Raw genomic sequence first — 16,432 nt, 5'->3', positions numbered from 1 at the left:
CAGGTGACTATTTTAGATATGTTTACTAAAGCATTATTTTCCCATTCCCCGTGAGCCGACCATCGTCAGAAGTCCTAATAGGAATATTATGGCTTTTGACATTATATTACTATATTTTTTCTTTCAGACCCAGCAGGGGCAAAGAAGATGTTTACCAGGGGGAGGGGGTTCTGAAAAGCAGCAGAATAAGAGCATGATATTCAGAAACACAAGGATGACTAGGCCAACCCACGTGAAGCCACATGACAGCCACGTGAAGTCACTTATCTGTTCTCTTGAACAGATATCTGAGGTCTTCCACTGGCTCGCAGGAGTAGGTGTGGTTCCTGTTGGGACTTATAAGATACAGGTTTCATTCTAGACAGAGGTACCCCAACTAGTAACTCCCCGTAGCTTGCCAGCAGTTGGGATACGTAGTAACCCTTGATATGGTCCCTTCCATTGTGATTGTAGCTGGTCCTCAGGGGACTCTTCCTTCCAAGATTTTAGTAGGACAAAGTCCGCTGACTGGATGGAGACCTCGACCTTTCTTTCGTGCGGGTGAACAGGACTTCATTTCCATATTCTTGAGCCCTTTGAACTAGGCTTAAGCTAAACAATGTGGGCAACCAATTTGGGGATGTCCTCATCAAACAAGAGATCTGAAGTCAAAAAGGGCCTCCCATAGGTCATTTCAAATGGGCTAAGTTTCAAAATTCCCTTTGGGGACATCCTGGTCCATAGATGGGCTACAGGCAGGAGGGAGATCCAGGTTCCTGAAGACTCTTGGCATAGCTTAGCAAGCGTTCTTTTTAGAACACGACTTGCTTTTTTTACCTTGCCTGAGGACTGGGTCCTCCAGGAAGAGTGGAGGCGGTAGTTAATACCCAAAGCTGAGGAAAGCTGTTGGATCACCTTGGCAGTGAAGGAAGGTCCGTTATCACTCTGTAGGCTTTTTAGTAACCCGAATCTTGAAATTATCTCTATAAGCAGAAATTTGGATACTTCTATTGTCTTTTCACTTCTAGCAGGAAAAGCTTCTAACCATCCTGTAAAGGTGTCTATGAATACCAATAGGTATTTCCATCCCCTACATGAGGGAATATGGGTCAAGCCCACTTGCCAGTCTTTCCCTGGATAGGTTCCCTGATGTTATACGGGCCGAGTTAGGAGTGGAGGTATGGAATGGCTTTCTGGAGTGGCTTTTTACAAAGCTCACAAGCCCTGGTGACATTTTTAACGGTTTGGGACAGTCCCTTGCCCAGGAACACCTGAGTACTAGTTTGAATATGAAGTCCCATCCTAAGTGGGAGGATTCATGGAAGTGCTTAATTATTTTCCATTGCTTGGCCCCAGGAATGAGAAGCTTGTTATCTTCTGTCAGCCACCCTGAGAGGTCTCTTTTCAGTCCCCTATATTTAGCCCACTCAGTTTCTTCAGGTGTATAAGATGGCACCATTGGGAAGGGTGGACTGTTGGGTCTGAGAGCTACAGCTTGTAGGATTGGGTGTTCTTGGGCTGCAGTCTTTGTGGCCTTGTCGGCCAGGACATTTCCCCTTAACAGGGAGGTGTGGCTCCCTTGGTGACCCCTGCAGTGAATGACTGCAACCTCCTTAGGAAGCTGGACCTGTTTTAGGAGTTCTAGAATTTCTGCCTGGTATTTTATAGGAGACCCTTTTGCTATTAGTAGTCCCCTTTCTTTCCATATGGCAGCATGGGCATATAGCACTAGGAATCCATACTTGGAATCAGTATTTATATTGATTCTTTTTTTTTTAAAATTAATTAATTAATTAACTTTTGGCTGTGTTGGGTCTTCGTTTCTGTGTGAGGGCTTTCTCTAGTTGCGGCAAGCGGGGGCCACTCTTCATCGCGGTGCGCGGGCCTTTCAGTATTGCGGCCTCTCGTTGCAGAGCACAGGCTCCAGACGCGCAGGCTCAGTAGTTGTGGCTCACGGGCCTAGTTGCTCCGCGGCATGTGGGATCTTCCCAGGCCAGGGCTCGAACCCGTGTCCCCTGCATTGGCAGGCAGATTCTCAACCACTGCGCCACCAGGGAAGCCCCTATGTTGATTCTTAATCCCTTTCCTAGTTGGAGTGCTCTGGTCAAGGCAATCAACTCCATCTTTTGGATGCAAGTGTGAGAGGGTAGAGCTCCAGACTCAGCAGTTGTCCACAGGCTGACTATGACATTGCTGGCCTTTCTAACCCTTTCATGTATGAAACTGCTTCCATTGGTAAACCATTCTGCGTTGGGATTGGTCAGGGGCTCATCCTTGAGGTTGGGCCTACTTAGTAAACTTGTTCAGTAGTCTCCACACAGGAGTGAACAAGAACCCTTGGGGTAGCGGGTTTGGCATTAGAGTAACTGGGTTCAGGACTTGGCAAACCTTAAGAGTTATATGTGGGGGGCTTCCCTGGTGGCACAGTGTTAAGAATCCGCCAGCCAGTGCAGGGGACACGGGTTCAAGCCTTGGTCTGGGAAGATCCCATATGCCGTGGGGCAACTAAGCCCATGTGCCACAACTACTGAGCCTGCGCTCTAGGGCCCGTGAGCTACAGCTACTGAGCCTGCATGCTGCAACTACTGAAGCCCGTGCACCTAGAGCCTGTGCTCCACAACAAGAGAAGCCACTGCAATGAGAAGCCCACGCACTGCAACGAAGAGTAGCCCCCACTCGCTGCAACTAGAGAAAGCCCGCGTGCAGCAACAAAGGCCCAATGCAGCCAAAGATAAATAAATTTTAAAAAAAGTTATGCATGGGGTGTCAAGTAGGAGGGCTTGGTTTGCTTATTTGTTTATTTTTTATTGAAGTATAGTTGATTTACAATGTTGTGTTAGTTTCTGGTGTACAGCAAAGTGATTCATATGTATAGTCATTTTATACATGTATATTCTTTTTCATATTCTTTTCCATTATGATCTATTATAAGATATTGAATATAGTTCCCTGTGCTAACAACAGTAGGACCTTGTTGTTTGTCTATTTTATATACAGTGGTTTGTATCTGCTAATCCCACACTCCTAATTTATGCCCCCCCCCCATGCCCCCTGCCTTTCCCCTTTGGTAACCATAAGTTTGTTTTCTATGTCTGTGAGTCTGTTTTATAAATAAGTTTGTATGTATTGTATTTTAGATTTCACATATAAGTGATATCATATTTGTCTTTGTCTGACTTAATATGATAATCTCTAGGTCCATCCATGTTGCTGAGAATGGCATTATTTCATTCTTTTTTATGGCTGAGTAGTATTCCATTGTGTATGTATGCCACATCTTCTTCATTTGTTCATCTGTTGATGGACATTTAGGTTGCTTCCAAGTCTTAGCTATTGTAAGTAGTGCTGCTATGAACATAGGGGTGCATGTATCTTTTTGAATTATAGTTTTCTCCAGATATATGCCCCAGGAGTGGGATTGCTGGATCATATGGCAACTCTATTTTGAGTTTTTTAAGGAACCTCCATACTGTTCTCTATAGGGGCTGCACCAATTTACATTCCTACCAACAGTGTAGGAGGGTTCCCTTTTCTCAACACTCTCTCCAGCGTTTATTATTTGTAGGCTTTTTAATGATGGCCATTCTGACTGGTGTGAGGTGATACCTCATTGTAGTTTTGATTTGCAGGAGGGCTTGGTATTTAAGGAGTCATCCATCTGCCAGCCACTGGTGTCCTTTTGCTTCTAGGACTCCTTGTGCCTGGTGAGGTAGCACTTCCAGTGATTGTCCCAGGGTGAACTTGTTGGCTTCTTCTACTAGCAGAGCAGTGGTAGCCACTGCCCTGAGACATCCTGGCCATCCAGTGGCCACCTGATCAAGTTGTTTTGAGAAATAAGCTATTGGTCTAGGGAGGTCCCCGAGTTTTTGGGTGAGGACACCTAGGGCTACCCTTGTCTCTCAGCTATATAGAGGGTAAAGGGTTTTTCTAAGTTTGGGAGACCTAACACAGGGGTAGTCCCTAATTTTTATTTTAGAGCTAGGAACACCTGTTGGCAGTTTTCATCCCAGTTGAGGGGTTTGTGTTCACCTCCTTTTAGGGCCTCATAGAGAGGCTTTGCTATGAGCCCAAATCCAGGTATCCAGATCCTGCAAAATCCTGCCATCCCCAAAAAGGCCCTCAGGTGCCTCTTAGTCTGGGAGAGTTGAGGGGTCATAAGGCTTCCTTTTGGTCCTGGGCTAGAGTCCTTGTCCCAGGGTTGAGCATGTATCCCATGTACTTAACTTGTTGGGTGGAATCTGGGCCTTGTGAGGAGAGACTCAGTATTCTCGTTCCCCTAGGAAGCTAAGGATCTGAATGACGGGGTTTTTTTAATAAATGCATTTATATTTTATTTATTTATTTTTAGCTGCATTGGGTCTTCATTGCTGCGCACGGGCTTTTTCTAGTTGCGGTGAGCAGGGGCTATTCTTTGTTGCAGTGTGCGGGCTTCTCATTGCAATGGCTTCTCGTTGTGGAGCATGGGTTCTAGGCACGCAGGCTTCAGTAGTTGTGGCACATGAGCTCAGTAGTTGTGGCTTGCAGGCTCTAGAGCACAGGCTCAGTAGTTGTGGTGCACGGGCTTAGTTGCTCCACGGCATGTGGGATCTTCCTGGACCAGGGCTTGAACCCATGTCCCCTGCACTGGCAGGTGGGTTCTTAACCACTGTGCCACCAGAGAAGTCCCTGAATGATGTTTTTATCTGTCTTCCCTAGTGGGACTGGAAATTAGGAGGTCATCCACATACTGTAGGAGAGACCCATTCACCAACTGTAATTCTCTTAATTCCTTTGCTAGTGCATTTCCAAACAGGTGGTGGCTACCCCTGAAGCCCTGGGGCAGCACAGTCTGGGTTAGCTGGGAAGTGTTATGAGTGTCTGGATCTGTCCACTCAAAGGCAATGAGATATTGGGAGTCTGGCTGCAGGAGAATGCAAAAGAAGGCGTCCTTTAGGTCTCGCACTGTGAACCAGTTTGCATTTTCTGGAACCTAGGTCAGTATGGTGTATGGATTAGGGACCATCGGGTGAACTGAGATCACTGCCTCATTAACTGCCCTCAGGTCTTGAGCAAACCTGTATTCTCTACTTTCCCTTTGTATGGGCAGAATGGGGGTATTACACAGAGATTGGCAGGGTAGTAACAGCCCATGTTTTAAAAACTTGGTTATTAAAGGCTGGATACCTCACTGGTCCTTGGGCCTCAAGGGGTACTGTTTTTTCCACGGGTCATCAGCATTGGTTTTTTTTTTTTTTTTTTTTTAATTATTTATTTATTTATTATTTTTGGCTGTGTTGGGTCTTCGTTTCTGTGTGAGGGCTTTCTCTAGTTGCGGCAAGTGGGGGCCACTCTTCATCGCGGTGCATGGGCCTCTCACTATCGTTGCCTCTTTTGTTACGGAGCACATGCTCCAGACACACAGGCTCAGTAGTTGTGGCTCACGGGCCCAGTCGCTCCGCGGCATGTGGGATCCTCCCAGACCACGGCTCGAACCCGTGTCCCCTGCGTTAGCAGGCAGATTCTCAACCACTGCGCCACCAGGGAAGCCCAGCATTGGGTTTTAATGAAATCTGAACTGGGGGCACATTAGTAGCTTTGCCAGGAACTTCAGTGTCCCAGGCAGAGGGGTTTACTTGAGAAACAATATGGGGTAGAGGGGAGACCTCCTCTGACTTGTGACTGAGACAGGCTTCCATGGCCAAGAGCAATTGTTTCTCCTGGTGGGTGTCTTCTCTGAGGGGTCTCTGAATTGAACTATTGTATGGAATTTAGTGAGCAAATCCCTTCCCAACAAGGGGACAGGGCACTCAGGCATGAGCAGTAACTGATGTGCAAAGGTAAAACTTCCTAGTAAGCAGCTGAGGGTGGGTTGTGAATTGTTTGGCTTTGGGCTGTCCATTGATCCCCATTACTATACAGGATGGGGAGGAAGTAACTTTCCTACCTGCCACATCAAGGGTTACCTGAGGCTCCTTCAGGGAAATGACCGGGTGTCCTTTGGGAGCCAAGGAGGGTCCCGGGCCCCATAACTCTTCAGTCCTCTTGGCCGTCATCGGTTTGGGAGCCCCAATTCCTCTTCAGGACTGGGGGCGGTCCTGCTTCCAGTGGTCCTCTCGTTTGCCTATCAGGCAGGGTCTCGGTGGACTTTTCCCATACAGAGGGCATTCGTCCTTCCAGTGGCCCTCCTGGCTGCATTTAAAACAGGACCCTTCTTGGTGAGGCAGTGGCTCTGATCCAGATTTTCCAGATCCTGCCCCTGCCATGGGCTTTTACAAGGGAGGGTAACCCTGGTGGTGCAGGGGCTAGGGCTGCCACCAATAATTGTGCCTTTTGTTGTTGTCCCTGAATCCTTTTTGCTTCCTCAACCCTATCTCTATTGTTAAGTACTCCAAAGGCGAAGTTCATGAGCTGATTCATGGGGGTTTAGGGTCCCCTAGCTGCCTTCTGTAATTTTCTCCTTATGTCTGGGGCAGATTGAGTGATAAAATGGGTATTTACTAGGACTTGCCCTTCGGTCAGGATTAATATTGGTATACTCTCTAAAGGCTTCCATCAGACGGCCCTGGAAGAGGGCTGGATTCTCATCTTTTCTCTGTGTTAATTCTCTGACTTCATCATAATTAACAGGCTTAACAACACACCTTTTCATCCCTTCTGTGAGGCAATTTATCATTGTGGTTCTTGTGTTCAAGCCCTCTCCCTTCCTGTTGGTAGTCCCAGTGGGGGTCCTGGTTGGGGATTGCATCCCCTCCTGTAAGGTAGGTTATATGTCCTTGATTTTGGGCTGCCAGTTCATCAGCATGTGCCTGGGCTGCAACAGGGATCTGGCTTTTCTCTTCAAAGGTGCAGCAGGTAAACAGGAGGACCTGTAGGTCCCCCAAGTAAGTTCTTAAGACATTGTCAGCTTGGTGAATTCTTCCACGAACCTACTGGGATCCTCAGAAAAATGTCCAGGTCTCTCTTTGCAAGTAGTTAGGTCACCCATAGGAAAAGGGACGTGGACTCTGATTGTTCCTGGCACTTCCCTTAAGGGACAGAGTTTGATAGTAGGAGGCCAGTAGGTAACCCTGTTTCGTGTAGTATGGTGCTGGTAACAGAGGTTATAGGACAGGGCTGGATAAGGTGGTGGGGTTTCCAGCAGCCCAGATGTGGCGCTAGGGGTAGACTCCGGAAGACTGTCCTTCCTCAGAATTGGGGGGGGTGGTAGGAGTTCCTGGTTGTGGACCTCAAGGAGGTGAACTCATAAGGGGATCATCTAAAACACTGGGCTCCTGTGGGGGAAGAAGGCACTTTGAAGGGGTGTGAGCCAGGCACATTCAGCAAGAGTTTTTTAGATCTGGATCTTGGAATAGGGTCATGAACATTTGGACATATGGGACTTCCCCTCATTTACCTTCCCTTTTGCAAAATAGGTCCAGCTGCAAGATGGTATTTTAATTCAATAACCCATTTTCTGGCCAGATCTCTTGGTCCCCTAGTTTGTATTGGGGCCATGCAGTGTTGCAAAAGAAAATTTCTTTTTTCTTAAGCCATCCTGTCTAAATTTACCCCAGTTAGCTAACATGCATCCTAACAGGGAGTCCTTTGGGATGCTTGTAGTCACCCCCATTTTTGGTTTGCATGTCACAATGAGACAGGGGTCTGAAGTGTGAGGATTTTCCAGGAATTGGGCCACTGCCCACGTTTTGGCCTTTTATGGTCTGTCTCAGAACTGTCATGGCATAAGGGGAAGTGATTTTTAGTATTACAATGAAGGTATAATGAGCTAACAGTCAATGACCCGGCTGTTCTTGAAGCCACCTTTGTCTCAGCTGGTTCCAGCCAGTCTTTATTGCATCCCAGCAGCTGCCCCCCCTCTTCATTTATCTAGCGTTTGTGTCCTGCCACTTTCCCTCCAGTCTCAGAATCTCTGCAATATATTCCCCAGCTTGTGGGTTGCCCATCGGAGTGGGGACGCGAGCATGGGATTTGATTATATCTCAAGTCCACCCCTCCTCCTACCCATCTCATTGTGGTTCCTTCTTTATGTCTTTAGTTGTAGAAGATCTTTTCTGGTAGGTTCCAGTCTTTTTCATCAATGGTTGTTCTGCAGATAGTTGTGATTTTGGTGTGCTTGTGAGAGGAGGTGAGCTCAGGGTCTTTCTACTCTACCATCTTGGCCCAAAAAGTCTTCACTTTTGAGGACTGCATCGTATGGGCTCTCTTGGGTTGCCTCCAGGCCTGAGCAGCAGTGAGAACAGTGATGCCAGAGCCGGCCCATCCTCAGAATCACTTGGACATCGTGGGTGCCACCCAGGCTTCTGGCGTCAGAACCTAGGGTGTGGGGCTGGAGAATCTGCATTTTTAAGAAGCCCCTTCAGGATCAGCATTTGGGAGGGGCTGTTTTGAAACCCTCTGGGCTGCCGTAAAGCACCTACATAGCTCCTTCTAGGAACTCACAGAGTTGAGATGTCACCTGTTAAGTCAGACAAAATAATGTCTACCTTGTAGAATCTCTGGAAAAGACCGATAGATTGCTGGTGGAGCTCAGGGTCTGGCATATTTTAGGTGCTCAAAAAATAGTAACTGCTGTTCTTCTAGTTCCCAGGGGAAGCCTTTGCACTATATCCTGACAGATGGACACTCTGTTTCTACACTCACCCCTGGGAAGGGCTTTCTGCCTTGGGACCCAGTTCTCCACATCCTTCTTTGCATAAATACAGAATTTATGTTCATCCTTTCAGGAACATGTCTATTGTATGGCAGACATCAAAAAAAGTCAGAACACATTTCCACAAGACAGGATATATATAGTTAGGACTGTCCCAGAAAAACAGAGGCTATATGGCCATAGATGAGGACCAGGGGAAGCCGGGGGAGATGGTGGTTTCTAAACACACGGTGAGCGGCTCTCAGAACCCCTTTGCCCATCCAGTCAAGGAGGTGGTAAGACTGCATGAAGGAAAAGAGGGAAATGACCGTTCATGGAGTGTCTGCACCAAGTGTAGTGTGGTGGTTGTCTGGTATAAACCATTTGTCACCAGCTGCTGATAAGTCCAGAAATTGGGATTAAACACACATTTTTAGAGCCATTTGATATTGCCACAGTATTCAACTGTGTGATCAATTTTTTCTAGTAATTCATGTTTGTTGTACTTTATAAAAGCCCTGGTCTGTGACTGATTGGAATTTTTCAAAATTGGTCATTTACAGAAAATTTCAGAGGCCTTGGTTTAGAGACTAATGTATGACCTCTTACTTAATCTTCACACAGCCTCTGCACAATCTTGGATTAGGGGTTCCTTTCTCTTCCCCTTGTCTCCCCTCCCAGGAAGCCAGCATCCCCGTGCTTGCCTGCTAAGCTTCAACCAGAGGAGGGCGGCTCTGTCCCTGAGTCTCCTGTCCCACCCCAATCATGAGGCAGGGGCCAAGACTCCCCGGGAAGATACCAGGGAGAGTCTAGGGGCTCCTGATTTGCCCAGGATATGGGGGTGTGAGGCGCTCAGGGCAGACTGACTTGGGGACTGCCATGTTCCTGAGGCCTCAGAGGAAGGAAATTCCCCAGATAACCTCCGTCCTGCATTTGGAACCATGGGTCCATGTCAGAGATCTTTCCCTCCTATCCGATCCCAGTCCTCAGTGCTGTAGCTAATCAACTAATTGTCAAGTTATATACTACGAAATACTGAGTCTGTGCTAGCTGCCCTGGGGTACACCAAATGAAGATATTTTTGGTAAGCACGTACTCTGATTAGCTCATTTAATTTTCACTGTGACCTTGTGAGATAGGTCCTATTTTTACCTTCATTGCACAAGAGAATCTCAAGGAGGTTAAGGGACAGGCTTAAAATCACACAGCTGATAAGTGGCAGGACTGGAGCCTCACCCGCCCACGAAGGCGCTGCCCTATGCCAGGCCCTGAGCTCTTAACATGTGTGAGGCTGTGGAGCTGCCACTGAGGGACTGACAGTCTAGTTGGGTCTGTGAGACCCTTGAAGAATCCTAGAAGGGTCAGATAGTCCTGACTATGGCCCAGGAACCTGGAGGAGGGAGGAAGACTGGGACAGAGGCTGTGGAGGACTTCAGGGAGGGAGGCTGCCGCTCTCAAGGCCCGCCTCCCCCGGGAGCTCGCTGACATCCTGTGTCCCTGCCCCCTCCCTCCCCAGATGTGATCTCTCTCCTCCTTGTCCCGGGGGCCTCAGAGAAGAGGCTATTGTTTCCTCCCACACACCAGCACTTGGGGACCTGAAAGACCCTTCTCCCCTGTCAGGGCGGCTCAGGCTCCCCACACTGACGGGGACGGCAGGCTGTCATTCTCAGCCCCTGACAGAGCACCCCCTCCTCAATTTCTCCCATGATCTCTCAGCCTCCAAGTGGCGTCTTCTGTGCATTTTCTTCCTTTGAGAAGGATATGCATTAGGAATCCCAGAGGGAAGAGCCCTGCTGGGAGACCTTCCGCCTTCCCACTCTCCTGGATTTCCCCTCTCTTATCTCTGGTGTTCTCTGCTCTCCGAATGGGGCAGAGTGGGGCAGAGTGCACCAGGCAATTGGTGTCAGGAGTTCCAAGCCAGTATCTGGCTGCCCAAATCTCTCAGTGGCCAGTCATTTAAAATGGGGGTGATCATGAAGATTAAATGGGAAATGGCCGGGGAAGTTCTTTGCCAGCTCTCAGTGGCTCTCTACCTGGTTTAGCTTCCCTCCCACTCTCAGTTTATTCCAGTCTTGCTCAGCCTTCAAAACTCAGCTCCAGCCCACTGCCTCCCAGAAGACCTCCTTGACTACACCATTCTGGACTGAGTCCTCAGCCTGGAAGGGTCATCATCCGCACTTGGCGATCCGTTGTGTGTTCCTACAGCCCCAGAGCGCAATGTGAACACCAGGCATCACTCTTATGACCATGTGCTGGAATCCACCATGCTGCCCTCACATCACCAGACCCAGTACAAGCTCAAGCTTGCTTTACTCGTAACTTCCATGCCATAGAACTTCTCATTTTCCAAGTGCTTTTACCAGGATGGTCAGATGTGGGGGATCTCTTAGCAACCCAGGGAGATGGTTTGGGAGAGATTTTTGAAATTCCCATTATACAGGTGAGGATGGTGATGCTGAGAATGCCCAAGAGACCCAGCCAAGGTCACAGGACTGGGTAGTAGATTGCCAGATCAGGATTCAAATCCAGGTTATGATGTTCTCATCACTCCCCAGGTGGCCACATTTGCTCAGGGCCTGAATAAAACCAACAAAGAACCAAAAGTGTGTGCACTTGGGGCTCATATGACCTCTTAAGTGGGCTCTTGCCTTTTCTTGGCTTCCCTCTGCTCCCTTCCCCGGTATCTCTGACCCCTCCCAGAAGCCATCCCTGAGCCCCACCAGAGAGCCAGTCCAGGCCTGGGCTGGCAAAGACAGCCCCAACAGAAGGCCATAGGGGCACAGGGCCGCAGGGGCCCCAGCCGCTAGAGCAGGTCCTGCACGCTACATGCGTCCAGATCTGGATCCATATCCGGAACGAGGCAGGCAGAGCTTTGCTCTTGGCAGGACAAACAGTCCCGGCTCCTCAGGGCCTCAGAGGCCAGGAGAGGGTTTTAAATAGCCAGGGACAGGCCGATTGTGAGGCCCGGTTTAAATTGATTGAATCAGGTTTAATTGTTGGTTGGTGCTGAAATGAGGAATGAGGTATGGCTTTAAATGGGAACCATAAGTGTTTCAGCCTCGCCCTGGCAGGAACTGCAAGCACAGATCTGGTCTCCTATTCAGAGCAGGGAGGCAGTAGAGAGGGTGGACCGAGTGGGGCTGGCCTGGGCTGGGGGCGCTCAGGAAGATGAGGTCTTGCTGATTCAATCAACCAAATCAATCCATCTGTCCCTTTCCTCACTGTCCTTTGATCGAGCTTACTTATTCCCACCTGCGTCTTTGCGGCTGTGCCTGGACCCGTCTTCCTAGAGTCGACAGAGGAAGAGGAGGGCACAGCAGAGCAGAAAAGGAGCTCGAGGTCCTGCATTCGGGCCTCACTCTGCCCCTCACTGGCTGTGTGGCCTTGGGAAGGCATCTGAGTTCTCTGGGGCTCATCTTCCACATCTGTAAACCAAGATGAAGCTTGCCCTACCAGCCTCCTTCAACGAGCTCTGAAAGCTGTCAGCCGGGCCATTACTGCTGGCAGATCAGCACCTCCCCTCCCTGGCCCTGGGCCAAGCTGGGTGTGTGGGGTGTGGAGTGTGTGCCCTCTAGGGCCCGAGGGCTCTCCCCCCACCACGGGTCACAGCCCACTCAGCGGTGCCTTCCTCAGTGTTGCTGAACATTTCCGATTCTCTGGGCCAGAGCAGGAGTCCCCATCCATTCCTCTCACCTGGGACCTGCCTGGCAGGCTCACCTGCTTACACCTTTCACTTCAAGCTTCCCTTAACTCCCACCCAGAGCCAGGTGGGGCAGTCAGAAGAGAAAGCCAGAGAAGGCCCACAGAGCCAGTGTTCCGACGGCCAGTCTCCTTGGGAGCGTTCCCAGCCCCACCCACGCCCAGTCCTGGGACAGGATGAGGGACCATCTGGAGCCATTTTCCCATCTCTGAAGAATGGGTATGGCCAAGGGCAGAGATCTGGATTTCCCCTTTTTTCCTGGAGTCAGATTTAGGACTTTGGGGACCCGTAAGAGAAAGTGACAAGGAGGCAGATTTTAGTTCACCTGGAAGACCGTTTAGATGAGGCTTTCTCAGGGAACACCAGAGGAGCTCAGACAAAGCCTGGGTGAAGCTTCCATTGAGGGGGTTGCAGAAGGGACACCTCCTGGGCTGGGACAGATGAGGCTGGTGTCAGAGTTGGAAGACCCCATCCTGGTTCGACCTCTGACCTACTCGCTCCATGACCTTCAGCCAGCTGCTTCACCTCCCTGAGCCACAGGCTCCGCTTTTGTGAAAACGGGGAAAGAAGGCTTTTCTGAAAAAGGGCAGTATGAGGATTCTGAAATATGAACGCACAGATGCAAAAGTACTCCTTGCTTGGCCCAGGATTGGCATCAGATAAGTGCTGGCTGACTGTGAATCTAAGCCAGCTAGGGGTTTGGAGCAGGCGATCCCCTGCAACTCTGAGTGTCGATGACTTTAATCAGCACAGGTAGCCAGATGCCCCGATGAGGACACTGCCAGATGAAGTGCCCACAGGGTTGAGATAAGAGCGGGATAGGAGAAGAGTGGGCGTTTAACTGCAGCACCATGCCCTCAGCTTGACTTCTTTTTGGAGGGGGAACATGGAAGGGGCAGGCAAATCTTATCTGTATGAAGTGGAAATAAAGCTCTTATCTCATTTCCTTCTCCAAGCTGCATGTGATGGCTATGCCTGTGCCATGGACGTGCTGGGAGGATAACGGGAACTGACGGGGTCTGGGCCACATTCTCTGGGTCCTCTTCCCACACAGCCATCCAGAGCGGGAGAATCGGGCTCTCTTTGCGGTGCCAAAATAAACTTGCATTGTTTCCAGCAACACAAGAGGCCTTGAGTGAAGCAGCTTTTGCCAAACCCTATAAGGAAGCAGGGGTGGGGGGAGGGGAGGGGAGGGTAGCCTGGAATGAGAGATCCCTCCTCGTCCCCCCACCTCCAGCTTTCTCCTGACTTCCAGAGAACTCTGTGTAGGCAAGCCCAAAAGCAAGTCCCGGAGGGCACTGTGGGAATCTGGGCTTTTAGGGGAAAAAGAAGGGACTGGAACTCCCATTTCTTGAGTGTCTTCTACGTGCTCAGTGCTTTGCTTATAGTCATGTCAGTGGGCTGGGGGTGCACACAGACCTTGGTTCAAAGGCTGATCTGTCACTTGCTAACTCTGTGGTCTGGGCAAGCAAGTAACTTCTCTGCGCTTTCGTTTCCTCATAGGTAAAATGGAGCTAATAATAGTACACTTCAGAGGGTTGTATTGAAGGTTAACTCAGGGAGCATAGTAAAATGCTTAGTCTAGTGCGTGGCACGTAAAATGCCCTCAATACATATCAGTTGTCATTACTATTAAATAGTTGCTGTTAATAATAATAATAATTTTCAGTACTGTGCCCAGAGGCAGGTATTGTTATGTAACTATTGAAGCACTTTTTCAGGGTCTGACAGTTACTGAATGGCGGGCTTAGGATTCAGACTCGGGTCTGCCTGGCTCCAAGGCCCACACTCGTACCTGCATCTGAGATGGGGCCCTGGCTGGGTTTCTTGATGCAGATGCCAAGCTGCTCCAAGGCTGGGGAATGGGCAAGCAGTGAAATCAGAGCCCGTCAGGCAACCTTTTCACGGCCCCACTGTCCCCTGGACTTCATAGGCTTGGCCACTGTCCAGCTGGGCCTGGCTGAACACTAAAGCCCAGGATCCCCTCGCCAGGACCCAGGGCTCCTTTGTCTTTGAAGCATCCATCTGGAGTGAGTGTCTGCAACTTGGGCCCTGCTCTGAGCGGCATCTGCACAGTTAGACCCCAGGCCCTGCCCGGTCAGCCTCCCATTCCTGCCTGGACAGCTTATTGAAGCTGAGCCAAAGCCTCCTGGGATGTAAATCTGACTCTGTCACTCCCTAGCTGGGTGACTTGGGCTTGTTACCTGCTCTCTCTGAGCCTCAGTTTTCTCCCTTCTAACACTAGAGCAATATTACCTAGCTTTCCGTGTCTCTGTGAGAATTACAAGAGATAATGAATATGACAGTCATTGTTTGTGTTTTGAGACAAGTGCTCCGTGGGACCATGGGACCTATTTTTCATCCTTAGATATGGACTCTCTGCATGTCATCCTTAATGAAAAATGAATAACTCATGTGTTCATTTCATTAAATGCTACCCCGCAGAAGTGTGGGCTTATGCAATTCTCCAGACTGTCAACTGGAAGATATCTCAGAATTCCTTGTAAATCAAAAGGTTTCATTTTGCTGCCAAGACAGTCAGCTTTCTCTGCCTTGAGTCAGGCGATGCTGGGCTGGGATTAGAGTCAGGAGACCTGCCGGCTGGTCCGGACTCTGCCAATTCAATGTGGGAAAGGGTGGAAGCAGACTGCTTCTTGTCTCTGTGGCCTCGGTTTCCTCCTCTGCAGAATGGCTGGTGTGTGTTTTGGGACAGTCCTACTGGATGACCATCCTTCTCCTCCTCCAGTTCTAAAATTCTGGAATTTGATCTTTCTTTCTCTCTGCTTCTCTGTACTCTCTCCAGCCCCCTTCCCAGCCTCCTTCTCCCCCTCATCCATGATCTCTCTCTCTCCTGTCAATCAGGCCAGATCAGCCCAGGGCAGAGACTGTGGAGAAAAAACATCTATGTGTTCCTGGCAGACGACAATTTTCTAATGCCCCTTATTGCAAAAGCAGCTCTTCTTTAGGGTGAAGAGAAGGACAGCCAAAATCTGTTTCTATTATGGGGTCCAGAAACGGGGGCATTTGCTCATGGAGCTGAGGATGGATACATTTAGAAGTAACAAATGGCCCCTTCTCTGGCTGTGGTTGGGAAGGGGTCCCAGGCCAGCCCAAGGGGGCTTTGTGGCCACCTGGTGGAGCAGATTCCAGGCCACCCAGAGGGGTCAGTGGACTGTGGGCATGGATGGAGAGTAGATGGGGTGAAGGGCCCAGAGGGAATTCAGCCTCCTGAACACCACAGGCAGTGTTGTCCCTTGGGGAGGGCAGGGAAGGATAGGTAAAATGTTTGGGTTTCTTTACACTGGGTCCAGCTGACTGACGGTAGGAGAGATAAATAGGGGACTGGAAAGGGTGCCGCGTGCAGGGGTGGGGAAGGAAAGGGGGAGTGAGAGAGAGAGACAGGGACAAGGGCAAGGACGGAGAGAGGCAGAGGGGACAAAGGGAATCAAGGAAGGGAAAGGGAAGAGAGAAAAAGAGAGGAAGAGAGAAAAGAGAGAAGGACAGGAAGAGGGAAGAGAGGGAGGAAAGCAGGCAAGAAGCAAGGGAACAGGAAGGGGAGAGAGTGAAGAAGGAAGCTGTCTCCCTGCACTGTGTCTTCTGAGTGCAGCCTCCAAGACTGAGGATGCATCAAGGAACCAGCCTGCACACGGGGTGACTTTCCGACAACCCCCTTCCTGGGTCATCCCTGTGCCCCTCGCTCTACAGTTCCCCCAACAAAGGCGGGTTTTGAGAACCTCCTCATTGCACAACTCAGGGAGTGCTATTTACATAAACACGAAGTGAGTAGGTGCCCTGCAGCTGTGCAAGGAAATAGCAGGCCCTGTGTGGCTGGCAAGTCCTAGAAGCAAGTCTTAGCGGCATAATTAGACGGGGGCATCGCTGAGTATTCAAAACACAGCGTGTGTTGTCCCAGTCACTAAATCATTAAATATAGTTTATACTATACTCCGTTTATACTATACTTTTACACATATAAAACCACTCTATTCATCGTGTTTGGCTGTAAAACTCTCTTCACTAGTTCTGAAAATAAAATCCCCTATTCAATAAAGACCTACAACCATTAAGCTCTCTATCCATCCATCTGTCCATCCATCCATTCCTCTGGAATTTATCCTCTCAGCCAATTTTTCATCGAGTATCTA

The sequence above is a fragment of the Eubalaena glacialis genome, chromosome 14, assembly GCF_028564815.1.
Source record: "Eubalaena glacialis isolate mEubGla1 chromosome 14, mEubGla1.1.hap2.+ XY, whole genome shotgun sequence".
NCBI classification, from domain to species: domain Eukaryota; kingdom Metazoa; phylum Chordata; class Mammalia; order Artiodactyla; family Balaenidae; genus Eubalaena; species Eubalaena glacialis.
The sequence above is the reverse complement of the archived record's forward strand: the minus strand, read 5'-3'. Positions refer to the sequence as shown.